Below are 10,671 nucleotides of genomic sequence, written 5' to 3'. Positions count from 1 at the left end.
ATCTAAACAAAAGAAGCATAATTTTGCAAGTAGTAATGAAGAAGCTAAAAGGAAAATTTGTTGAAATAAGTTTCTGAAGAAATGGTCATTGAACAAAGAAGAACGCAATAGTTCTCTTATTTGTTACCCTTTTATAAATAACTATAGCATGAAACAAATGAACAATATCTGGAAAGTAAGTAAAAAAACCCTCCTGAAAGCTACGCCCTTCTCGAGCTGCTTCTCGTGCACGCTTTAAAGCTTTAAGTCTCCAACTTGCTCCTCCATCCCCAATAAGGGAAGCAGATAAAAGTTGGTCTAAACCAACTTTAGTCCTATCACTTTCTTCTGGGTAGCCACTTCCATTGTCCTTCAGATATGGATTCAACTCCTTAGGATTCACCTTAATTGACTGAAGAAAACAAAATATTTAGTCTTTTTAATTCTACAATAGCCATGAGAATAAAAGGAGCAGACAAGCTGCAAACAAAATAGAAATATTCTTCGCCTATTCGAGTGTCAAAAGCAAAGTGAAATATTGGTCAATCATTATTCCTTCAAACAAAAGTATACAACAGTAGATGAGCCAAATAGGTTGTAGACACACAGCAAAAATCAAATCATAGGTAAGAATCAGGATATTTACTTTTGTGAATAATATTAGCAAATGTCCTCACCTGCATTGAAAATTGAGTGAATCTAAAAAAAACTCCAAAGTAATTTAACCTTAAACAAACACAGTACACGAAAGCACGAAACTGCATTAAGGTCCTCACCTGCATCCATGTTTCATCCATCCATACCATTCTTTCAATGTACTCAATACGAAAACCAAATAGTGCATTTATGTCAGCAGCTTCATGGTTACCACATATCAGGTGAACATTCTCAGGATACTCAATCTGCAGAATCAAGGGCAGTACGTGATCGGTTATAAAGATAAAAACAAAAATAATAATTAAAATACAACTACATATACACATTAATATAATTGAAGTAGCTTACCTTAAGTGCAAGCAGCAAGGTAATGGTTTCCAAGCTGTGCTGTCCTCTATCAACACAATCTCCCAAAAACAGATAGTCAATATACCTGAAACATTATGAGTACCAAACTAAATAATAAATAAATGAATCATATGAAGCACATAGCAAGAGATCAATGTAGAGGCTATGATATCATCCCAAACCTGCATGATATCAATAAAATTCAGCCTCTATATAGTAAAATATATGATAGATCACGTTCTTGTATTTGATATGAGAATTAGGACTAACATGGTGAAGATTTTGCTTCTGTTTGTACCAGTGAACATCAATTGTGTTACCTCTCTTATCTCCAAGAAACCCAACATGTAGAGGCTGCACACAAAAATGCCAAATTAATTCTTCCAGAGTAACTTTTTCAACATTTTCATTTTCCCTTCATGACAGTTTGCTTTTAGAACACAAGTTAACATACATTATTTACAAAAATTTTCACAGGACTTTCACAGCACTCATTTACTTATATTTCCAAGTACGAAAAATTATAAAACAATAGCATTATACACCCTACATCATTTCAAACAACTACAACCTTACCTGCAGTAGTAAGCTTCTCCACAGCCGCCCAGGCATGGAACCGCCGATGGCAACGAGAACTCCTTAGAGAAAGGCAAATTCAGTTGGCCATTCATTAAAGATTCCACAACACCTTCAGGAAGAGGAATTTTATCTTTGGAACTGCCAGAACCACATTGATGAGTTTCCTGATCCTCATCTTCAGATGATGAATCCATCTCATGGAAGTTTTTTGACAAGCTCGAAGAGCTTCCGACATCACATCCATGACTTTCAGAATCCCTTAATCCCTAGAGGTAAAGCCTCCTTCCAATTTGAAGCTCTATGGAACCAATAAAATGAAAGCAGAAGCTACATACAAAACAATCAATCTGCAAAGTAGTTCATACACACAAAAGAACACAAGAGAAAGAAGAATAAGTCCTAATAAACCTAAACAAGCAAGACCAAGATAAATACAGAAGTAAATTAAGAAAAGTAAAAACCTTGTTGAAAGAGTGTACGGATGGAATAGAAGAATTGCAGCTAACAGAGCTCGAAAGAGTGTACAGTTGTACCAGATCGGGTGGTCCACCACAGGACCGTGCTCCTCATCAACGAAGAAATCATCACGCATATTATCCTGTGTTTAAAGACTCAACGGTGAAGATCCTCGCAAAGATTGCACAGCAAATAACAACGAAGAAAGCAGCTCCGATAACGGAGAGAGCAAGGACCAAGTAGGGCGAGAGAGCCTGGCTTTTTCCATGGTCTGATGTATCATCTAAGGGGAGAGGAGGAATCAGTGGCAGTGGCGGTGGCAGTGGTTGGGAATAATAGTAGTATTGGGGGTTGGTGATGTAGATTTTGAGGCAATCATCACAATTTGAAGAACAATTCTGCACCATGTGGCAGAGGGACTCGCAGATTTCTGGCATGAGTTTTCTGTGATGGTGAAACACCATTTCTGAGAGAAATTGTGGTTAGTTAGGGTTTTAAGGTGTGAAAGAAGAGAGAGAAAGAGAGAATGAAGGAAGAAAAAGAAGAAATATGATTTTGTGTGTGAAAGGAGCTTGATATGGTGGGGATGAGGTTAGATTTAAATTAAAATTTTTCGACGGAAAATTTTAAATTATAGATAGATTTTTCGTCTGTAATAATTTAATAAAATGTAGTATTTTGTCTATTTAATTACAGATGGATTTTCCGTCTGTAACCAATTTTTACGAAAAAAATAATTTTTCCGACGGAATTATCGACGGATTCTCTTTTCCGTCTGTAATTTATGCTAATTCATTTTTTTTTGTTTTTCGACAAAAAAATCCCTCTGAAATTCCGTCTGTATTTCCATGGGATAAAAATCCGTCGGAAATATCCGTCTGTAATAACTAATTTTCTAGTAGTGTAACCTTTTACCCACATTTATTCAATAAAATAGCATGCTTTCATGATTGTCTCCTAATTTGTGCTTAAGAGTGAAAATATGCTTTTTAGGTCTTAAAATAGCTAAATATAATTTACCATGATTCCATTAGATGCTTTGATATGTTTGTTAAGTGATTTTAGATTTAGGAGGCAAGGATTGGATCAAGGGAATGAAGGAAAAGCATGTAAAAATGGAGAACTCATGAAGGAATGAAGAAATCGCAAAAGCTGTCAAGCCGATCTCTTCGCACTCAATTGACCATAACTTGAGCTACAGAGGTCCAAATGATACGGTTCTAGTTGCATTAGAAAGCTAACATCCGGGGCTTCGAAATGATATAAGATTTTCCATAGTTGCATCATGATTAAGGGTGCGCACGCATACTGTACGTGTACACACCGATGGTTGCACATGATTCACTTAATGCAACTCGTGGCCAGCGATTTTAGAAGCCTTGTGGCCCAACCCAACTCATTTCTGATGCTATTTAAGCCAAGGATTGAAGGAGAATTAACATACTTTTGATCATTAGTCATAGTTTAAGTTTTAGAAGTAGTTAGAGTTAGTTTCTAGAGAGAGAAGCTCTCACTTCTCTCTAGAATTACGATTAGGTTTTAGATCTAGATCTACTTCTTCTCCTCTTCTAATTTTTTTTTCTTCCCTAATTATTCTCTTGAAGTTGTAGAATTCTTCTTCTCTTGTAATTCCTTTGTATTGTTAGTTGTAGTTTATGAACTTTCTTTTGTAGATCTACATTTCTTCTTCAATGCAATTGGTAAGTTCTTTGTTGTTTCATAATTGTTTTGCCTTTCTATTGTTAATCTCTTGCTTTTGTAGTTGTAGATTCCTTTAATTCTTGCAATTAATAATGTTTTCCTTTATTGCCTTCTATGTGTTTGTTAAAATGCTTCTTTTAGTTATGAGTTAGATTTTGTTCCTCTTGGCTTTGGTAGAGTAATTAGTGACTCTTGAATTATCTAATTCCTTTGTTGATTGACAATTAGAAGTTGCTAATTGATTTGGATACCAGTAAAGCTAGTCTTTCCCTTGGGAGTTGGCTAGGACTTGTGGAATCAAGTTGATTCATCTACTTGACTTTCCTCCATGGTTAGAGGTTAACTAAGTGGTAGCAATGGATAATTCTCATCACAATTGAGGAGGATAATAAGGATAAGACTTCCAATTCTCATAACCTTGCCAAGATCTTTTCATAGTTGTTAGTTTATTTTCATTGCATTTTACATTTCTTGTCTCCTATCTCAAAAGCCCCCAGAGATATTTCATAACCAATAACAAGGACACTTTATTGCAATTCCTAGGGAGAATGACCCGAGGTTTGAATACTTCGGTTATTAGGATTATTAGGGTTTTGTACTTGTGACAAACAAGATTTTTGTATGAAAGGATTAGTGTTGGTTTAGAGACTATATTGCAACGTGACTTCATTTGTGAATTCTAAACCGTCAAAAATCCGCTCATGAAGCCCCATCCAAGTGGTTCCAAAGAAATCCGGTGTTACTACAATTAAGAATGAACAAGGGGAGCTTATAGCCACAAGAGTCCAAAACTCATGGAGGGTATATATTGACTACCGGTGCCTAAACTTGGCCACTAGGAAGGATCACTTTCCGTTGCCCTTCATCGATCAAATGCTTGATCGCCTATGTGGTAAATCTCATTATTGCTTCTTAGCTGGATATTCCAGATATTTTCAAATCAACATTGCTCCAAATGACCTAGAAAATACCACCTTCACATGCCCTTTCGGAACGTATGCGTATAAGAGAATGCCATTTGGCTTGTGCAACGCCCCAGCAACGTTCCAAAGGTGTATGATGAATAAATTTGTGGATCTTTTGGAGCAATACATGGAGATGTTCATGGACAATTTTTCTATTTATGGGGACTCCTTTGATCTTTGCTTGGACAATCTAGCGAAAGTATTAGAGAGGTGCACTAAATCAAACCTTGTGTTAAATTTTGAGAAATGTCATTTTATGGTTAGACAAGGTATCATTTTAGGGCACATTGTCTCTAATGATGGGATCTCTGTGGATCCGGCAAAGATCAATGTCATTTCTAGTATGCCTTACCCCTCTTCTGTGAGGGAAGTCCGTGCATTTCTTGGACATGCAGGTTTTTACCGGCGATTCATTAAGGACTTTAGTAAGGTGGCATTACCTCTATCTCGATTGTTGCAAAAGGATGTGGAATTTGATTTAAGTGAAGAGTGCATGGAGGCCTTTGACAAGCTCAAAATTGCTTTAACACAAGTTTCCATAGTGCGAGGACCGGATTGGAATAGACCTTTCGAGATCATGTGTGACGCCTCAAACTATGCGGTGGGAGTGGCGCTAGGCCAATGCAAGGGTAAAATTCCTTATGTCATTGCTTATGCCTCAAAAACATTAGATAGAGCACAATCCAATTATACCACCACCGAGAAGGAATTGTTAGCTATTGTCTTTGCCTTGGATAAATTCCGGGCTTATCTACTTGGTTCTAATATGTTTGTTGCTATTGCAAGAATTTGACCTTGAAATCAAAGATAGGAGTGGTTCGCAAAACTTAGTGGCGGACTACATAAGTCGCCTTGAGCATACAAAGGGCGATCCCACTCCTATTAATGATACATTCCCTCTTGAGGGCTTGCTAGTAATATCTGAAGTTATCCCTTGGTACGCACCTATTGCCAATTACTTGGTTGCTCGCACCTTTCATCCCAATTTCTCCCAACATCAAAAGGATAAGCTTAAAAGTGAATCCAAATATTATGTATGAGATGATCCATACTTCTAGAGATATGGTACGGATCAAGTAATTCGAAGGTGCATACCACAATCCGAGCATCAAGCTATCTTGGAAGCTTGCCACTCTTCCGAGAGTGGTGGTCATTTTGGTCCTCAAAGGACGGCTCAGAAGGTTTTGGATTGCGGCTTTTGGTGGCCTACACTTTTCAAAGATGCATCCCTCTTTTATAGCTCTTGTTCACAAAGCCTTAGGTTTGGAAATATCTCTAAGAAGAATGAGATGCCCCAACAAACAATATTATTTTGTGAAATTTTTTATGTTTGGGGTATTGACTTTATGGGGCCCTTTCTAAATTCTAATGGTTTCATGTACATTTTTCTTGCCGTTGACTATGTTTCCAAGTGGGTGGAGGCAATCCCCACTAGAACCGATGATGCTAATATAGTGCTTTATTTTGTTCAGAATAATATTATTTGCCCCTTTAGATCACCACGAGCAATCGTGAATGATCAAGGCTCGCACTTTTGTAACAAAAGGATGGCAGGGTTAATGAAGAAGTATGGCATCATCCATAAGGTAGCCACAGCATACCGCCCACAAACGAACGACCAAGCTGAAGTCTCCAATCGGGAAATCAAGCACGTATTGGAAAAGGTTCTAAAGCCTCACAGGAAAGATTGGAGTTCCAAACTCGGTGATGCGCTTTGGGCCTACCGGACGGCCTACAAGATGCCGATTGGTATGAGCCCGTTTCGGTTGGTCTATGAAAAGGCTTGCCATCTACCGGTGAAGATAGAACATAAAGCGTATTTGGCCGTAAAGGAGTTAAACATAGGATTTGGGGTGGGCGTTGAAAGGAAGCTACAATTGGTGGAGCTTGAGAACCTTAGATTGGAAGCCTATGAAAATTCAAGGCTTTACAAGGAAAAGATGAAAGCAGTGCATGATTGAAACATAAGAAGAAGAGAGTTTAGAGCCGGAGAGTTAGTTCTCCTCTATAACTCTAGGTTAAGGTTGATGCCCGGAAAGCTAAGGTCAAGGTGGGAAGGTCCTTATAGAGTGGAGAAAGCGGAACCATATGGAGTCTACCACCTACGACACCCTTCAAGCCCCAACATCTTCAAAGTTAATGGACACCGTCTAAAGATATACCATGGAGAAAAGATGAAAAGCAACAAAGAGGTTGAGGTGTTCCTCCTTGAGGACGCACCAGAAGGCGAAGAGATTTGAGCTCATGACCGTCCAACTTAAGGACGTTAAACAAAAGTGCTAGGTGGGAGACACCCCACCACGGTATGATCGCTCTTTGCTTCTAGTTCATTGTACATAGCATTTTTTTAGTCTTTGAGCTTTTCTGATTGCTTGACTTGTGAGATTGTTCATAGTATACTTGCTTTTTGCTTTATTTTTGTGCTAACTTGCTCATGTGGAGTCCATTGATAATGCTTGGATTGATTTGAGATGTTGAAGAAATGCTTTAGAATTGAGTGTTACATGAGATATTTTTGATGTTTTTGACCCCTTTAGCATGCATTACTACCAATTTTGAGCCTTAATTGATTCTCTTCATGTGCATGAAAAAAAAGGGGGTCTACGCTTAAGCGTGCAGGAAGCGTGCGCGTCGATTGCGCATTCCTCACTCTGGGTACATTTTCCCGAAAGTTACGCGAACAACGCGTGAACGCTGCGCAAAACGCGCAACACCAACCCACGCGTATGCGTGAGTCATGCTCACGTGTCGTCGCCCCAACCATGCCCATCCACGTGTGAATGCATATGATGCGGACGCGTGGGTCACCTTGCAGGCCACCCTAGTACATAAACCCGAGAGTCATGCTGTGACGCGTACGCATCCCTGACCTATCCACCAACCCACGCGTACGCATGGGTGGCACTCGCGTGCCCCTCCTCTTTTTACTCATCCGCGCGCACGCGCATGAGGCACGTACGCGTCGGTCCTCCACGACGCCATTATTGCTGCAACGCACCCTGTTTGGTTTCTTTCCCCATTTCTCCTCTTCCTTTCTTCTTTCTTTCTTCTTCACAACTTCTGACCACCATCTCTCTACCGCCACCACCGGCGGCGCTACTCACCGCCGACCACCACCTCCGGCGGCTCCACATTCTCTCTCATCTCTTCCTCTCTTTTTTCTTCTCCTATCTCCACTTGCACTACACCTTGCTTCCTCTCTCTACTCAAGGTTTTCTACTACTTCTTCATTTCCTCTTCTTGTTTAAATTCTTCCATTCTTAGTTGCCCTCCCTTGTTTCTCCCATTTCTCCTTAGTCACATTTTGATTAATGAATTCTTGTTTAATTGCTTGCTTTCTTTTCCAATTTTCCATGGGTGTTGAGGTTGGATTTATCTCTTACATTGGTGGATTATGTTGCTATGTTTTAACTTCTTGGTGATATGAGGTGTTGTTTGATGATTTGTGTTGCATTTTGGGGGTGCTATGATGCGTGAGCATCTTTCCTACCTTTTTCTAGTGAATTTGCATTTAATTTGTTGAGTTTAATCAAGAATTAATTATCTTTTAGCCACTATGGATGCTACTTTGAGTCGTGTGCAATTCTATTTATTTTAGGTAGCATTCGGATGGATTTGATGGAGTTTTTGCAGAAAAAGAGAAGAAGGCGAATGATGCTGTCAACCCTGACCTTTCTGCACTACAACCTGAGTAACTCGAGCTACAAAGATCCAATTGACATGATTTTAGTGGCGTTGGAAAGCTAACTTTTAGAGCTTTCCAACGATGTATAATAGTCCATACTTATTCTCCATCAATTCGGCCAAGGCTGCGCCTAACTTGGTATTTCTCAAGTTAGGCGTGGATTATTAAGGAATCAAGTGGTCCCCAACTCTCCAAGAAGCAAGCACGCAATCTCCTATTAATTCTGATTTAAATTTTATTTTATTTATAATTAGAAAAAGATATTATTTAGTTTAGGAAATATATTTTACATTAATTAGGATTAGATATAAAAAGGAAAAAGAATCAGCCCTTCAGGAATCTCTTCTCACCTACCTCATTTCGCAAATTTACAGTTTTCATAATCCTTATTTTTCTCTCTGAACCATGAGCAACTAAATCTCCATTGTTAAGGTTAGGAGCTCTATCTATTGTATGGATTTATACTATTATTTTTCTTTTTAATTTATATATTGATTTCTATTTCAAGAATTGTTTTTGTTCTTTATTTTATGAATCTGGGTGGAACGGAAGTATGACCCTTGTTCTAATTGAGTTCTTGTATACCTTGGAAAAGCTCTTTACTTGAACAACAACTTATTGAAAAAAATTTCTCCTAAACTTCTAATTATCTGGACTTAACGAGATACGTGACATATAATCCTTTTATATTTGGGTAATTAGAGTTTCTGTGGCACATAAACTAGAATTAAACTTCATCCTCTAATCGGAATTAAGTGACCAAGGAATTGGCGGTTGATGAAAGTTAGAGTAGACTAAGATGGTCTAAGGAATTAGGGCTTAGTCATATATAGTTTGCCATGAATTGAATCTTGCATAATTAAAATAGTTAGTAAGAAAAGTCAATCCGGAAAATAGATATCTCTGAAGCCTTAACTGTTTCTCCATATATTATTCATATCAATTTTACTGCTTATTTTCTGATATTCTGAATTTACTGTTAATGCGTTTGAATACCAAAACACTCTTTTCTGTTTGTCTAACTAAGCCAATCACTCAATCATTGTTGTTTGATCCATCAATCCGCGTGAGATCGACCCTCATTCACCTAAGGTATTACTTGGTACGACCCGGTGCACTTGCCGGTTAGTTTGTGGGTTATAAATTCCGCACCAAATTTTTTGGCGCCGTTGCCGGGGATTGACTGTGATTGACAACTATTCGTTGTTTGATTGCTTAGATTAGATAATTTTTTTCTTTAATTGATTCTTTTTAGTATTATCAATTTCTAATTTTATTTTTCATTTTTTTATTCTTTCTTTTTCGTTTACATCCCTCCTGCCCCGTATCTTCTTTTTATTTTCTTTTTTTTTTACTTTTAATTTTCCTAACTTCATTTTGATTTTTTTTAAACTTTCGTTCGCTCCTTTTTCTTTCTTTTCTTATCTTTTTTTTTATTTTCATTTTTTTATTAGTTTTCTAATTATTTAATATCTTTTTTTTATTTTATTTTGTCTTTTATTTTTGTTTCCCTTTTTGTTTTCTTTTATTTTATTTTCATTTTTTCATTATTTTTCTATTTTATCAGTTTTATTTAATTTTTGTCTTTGATTTTTAAATTTTTTTGCATTTATTTTTTTTAATTTTTAAAATTAAGTTTGGTGTCCCGTAGTAATTTTTCTTTTAAAAATATTTTTTTTCAAATCCTAATATATTTCTTTGTTTAATTTCTGAATATATAGTTCACTTCTTTTCATTTATTTTCGAATTTTTTTATTATTCTTTACTTTATTGCTTTTCAAAAAAAAAATTATGCTCTTTCTTCTTTACTTTCTTGTTTACCACATGGTGCGTTTAATTCTTTTTGGTATTTTATCCTAAGAAAAATAATTGAGAGAGATCACATGGGTTACTACTCACACCCAAGGAGTGATTCATATTATTGTGGATGGAGAAACTACCCGGATGTTGGTTGGCAAGGTCAAGAGCAAAAGGATTTCAATGTCCTATATCCTATCCATCAAGAACCAACATCTCCATATTCATACCAAGAACCATCCTCTTTTTACTCTTATCAAGAACCATCATCTCCTTCTTATTCATATCAAGAACCATCATCTATTGAGCTTCTCATGAAAGAATTCATACATGATATAAGGACAAGTATCAAAAATGTAGAGAAATATGTGCAGTTAATTATCAAGTCCCAGGAAGAGGAACAAGCAAATTCCTTTCCAAGAGATATAATGCAAGATCCTATGAAAGAAAGTGAGGAAATCAATCAAAGGAGTTCATACTCTAGTGAATTAGAGAACTTTCCAC

This window comes from Arachis hypogaea, chromosome 16 (assembly GCF_003086295.3).
Source record: "Arachis hypogaea cultivar Tifrunner chromosome 16, arahy.Tifrunner.gnm2.J5K5, whole genome shotgun sequence".
Taxonomy (NCBI): Eukaryota; Viridiplantae; Streptophyta; class Magnoliopsida; order Fabales; family Fabaceae; genus Arachis; species Arachis hypogaea.
The sequence above is the reverse complement of the archived record's forward strand: the minus strand, read 5'-3'. Positions refer to the sequence as shown.